We start from the raw sequence: 3,210 nt of genomic DNA, 5'->3' as shown, positions 1-3,210 counted from the left end.
TGTACTGATAACAAGAACAAATGTCAAGATTAGCTTAGGTTCATTGGTAGACACTGAGACACATAAAAGAAATGAGTTTCAATTCAAAAATTTCATACTAAGAAACAGGATTATTAATACAGTGAAATCAAACAACTTCCTAGTTATTTTATTTACAATATTTATACTACTGCCTTTATGCCTTCATTAGGGCCACCAAAGCCGCTAACTCATTAAAATCATACATTAAAATGTCATTAAAACCATTAAAACAAAACAAAAACACATAATTAAAACCAAGTTAAAATAAACATGTAATAAAATAAAATACACAAACATAAAAACAACAATTAAAACAGGGCAGGGCGGCAGGATTACTGAGGAAATGCCAGACAAAATGAAAATCTTTACCTGCTGGTGGAAGATGACTACAGAAGCAGACAGGTGAGTCTTAGGGGAGAGAATGCCAGAGTTTTAGTGGGGCAGCTGAGAAGGCCCTCTCCTGGACTGTGGCCTACATACTCTTAGGACGTGGGGGTACCAAAAGTAAGAACTCAGGTATCAGGTAAATATTGAAAAATTAGAATAGAAAAATGGATGAGGGAGAGCAGGGCAACAAACACAAAAGTGTTGAATAGAAGCAGAAGCGACATGAGCTAAAATTGACAACAGCCAAAGACATGACATGTTAAGAAATCCAGCTAGCCTGCATATAAATCAACATTCATTAACTGAATACCAGGACAAAAATGGTTTGGATTCAGCAAAGCCTGAGCGTAAAGAAAAATGTATATTTTCTAATGTTAATTTCCAACAGAACTTGATTTTTTCCACTAGGGATAAGTATTCCATACTAGGCCTGCCAGTGCCCTGGTGGGGGTAGAAGATCCCCTGGTCCCATTCTTTGCCTGCCCCCCACACACACACACTACTCACCTGGCTGGTGGAGGAGGGAAAACGTGCAGGGAATGAACTTGGGAGGCAAAATACCTCCCAGACAAGCCCTCAACAGTTGTGCTCCCATTGCAGCACAACTATGTCATTTCCAGGAGTGAAGTCATTGTGCCAGCTGCAGGAATGCTCCCACATTTCACTTGGGGCCCCAAACATCCTGATTCTTAAAGAATCAGTTTGGAAAGAATCACAGGAGCATTCCTGCAGCCAGCACAATGGCATCACTCCCGGAAGTGATGTCATTGCATTGGTGCCAGGAGTGCACGCCCAAAGATTTCAAAGTCAGTCCCCCCTACACACTGCTGGGAGGGTAAGGGGATCTGGCAACCCTACTCCATACGGATTTCATTACATCTGACAGTTTGCCTATCAATTAGGCTAGGTCAGCTGAATTGAAAAAAACACTTAAGTATATAGTAAGAAGGCTTCTACCAAGATCACATCCAAAGCACAGCTTGTCAACTAAAACTGTTAGAATTCAAAAGATCCATGCATAACACAGTCCCTCTGTGATTAGTTTAGGAAATATCAAATCAGATGGTTGAGAGCCCTCATAAGATTTCCACCCATTCTTCTTGTACTTTGAATACAATGTCTTCATGTAATCCTTTCCATGTGCATTACATTGCAGTTCTCAATACAATTTTCCTCCCTCTACACGCCCACAGAGAATTCTGCAAGCACAAATAATTAAGTGCTTTGGTGCCAAACACACTAGGTGTTGTAGTTAACCCAGAAGTGATGACATCTTTATCAGTGGGCTTGTAATTTGGAATGGAAGAGGGTTTACAAACTTAATCTTGATCAAATGGAAGTGATACTGGTGGGGGGATGGTCTGACCCAGGAGATGGGATCTCTCCTGTTCTGGATGGAGTCACACTTCCCTTAAAGGAGCAGGTCTTTAGCTTTTGGGTGCTCCTGGACCCAGGCCTCCTGTTGTCCAGGTGGCAGCAGTGGCCATGGGTACCTTTTGCTAGCTTCAGCTAGTGAGCTAGCTGTGGCCCTTGCTGGGCAAGAGAGATCTTGCCGCTGTGGTGCATTCCCTGATAACATCTAGATTAGATTGCTGCAATGGGCTCTGTGTAGGGTTGCCAGGTGCCCCTATCCTCCCAGTGGGAGGCAGGAAACTGGCACCTACCTTATCTTCTGTTTCTCGCATGCGAACTCCCAGGCCCGCATGATGACATCATTTCCAGGAAGTGATGTCTTGGGCCTCAGCCAACCCAGAATCTCTCCTGCGCTCCACAGGGGGTTGAATTGGGCCCGAATCGGGCCAAATTTGGGATGATTCAGACTGGATCATGCTGCTGTGAAGCGCAGGAGTGCTCCCACACTCTGCAGCAGCCCAATTTGGCCCAGATTTGGCCGGGATATGCCTAGAATGGGCCGCTGCAGCACGCAGAAGTGAGGGATTGGTAACCCTAGCTCTGTGTGAGGCTTACTTTGAAGACAACCTGGAAGCTACAGTTGGTTCAGAATGCTGCAGCTAGTCTTGACTGGAGTGGGTCATAGGGGCCATATCACTCCAATCTTGTTCCATCTACACTGGCTCCCAGTTTGCTCCTGGACCCAATTCAAGGCCTGTACAATGTGAGGTCAGCCTATTTTAAGGACTGCCTTTTCTCACATGAACCTCCCTGTTCACCCATCTTTAGAGGCCCTGATTTGGGGTTCCACTGCTATCTGAGGCTACAGGCAGCAAACTGAGAAAGGGCCTTCACAGTTGTGGTGCCAAAACTTTACAACTCCTCTTCAGGGAGATTTGTGTGTCTCCTTCTATTGTTGTCTTCTGCCAGTGGGTGAAGATTTGTTTTGTTTTGTTTGACATACCCCCAATAACTGTTACTGGTCCTGCTCTCTGTTTTTGTTGTTAGGAGCATTTTTGTTTTGTCCAAATTATTTTATAAATACTTTATTTTAAATGTTGTTTAATGTTGAAATGTCCTAATGTTTTGATGTTCACCACCACCTTTGGGTCTAGGGTTGTCACATCCCCATACTCACTCAGCCAGGGAGGAGGACCTAGCACTCACTTTTTGAAACTCCTTGCACATGCACAAAGAGCATGCATGCTCCCAGTGTGGTGCAACAATGTCAGTCCTGGGAATGACATCATCGTGCAGGCCCTGGGAGTCAAATCCGCCTGGCACATTGTCATGCCACGCCCTGGGAGGCCCGTTCCTGTACCTTTCCCCCCCATTGGTCAAGTGAGTTGTGGCAGAGGGCAGAGGGTGGGAGCAGGGGATCCTCGTCCTCACCAGGGGACTGGCAACCCT

This window comes from Eublepharis macularius, chromosome 3 (assembly GCF_028583425.1).
Source record: "Eublepharis macularius isolate TG4126 chromosome 3, MPM_Emac_v1.0, whole genome shotgun sequence".
Classification (NCBI taxonomy): domain Eukaryota; kingdom Metazoa; phylum Chordata; class Lepidosauria; order Squamata; family Eublepharidae; genus Eublepharis; species Eublepharis macularius.
This window is presented reverse-complemented; position numbering follows the sequence as displayed.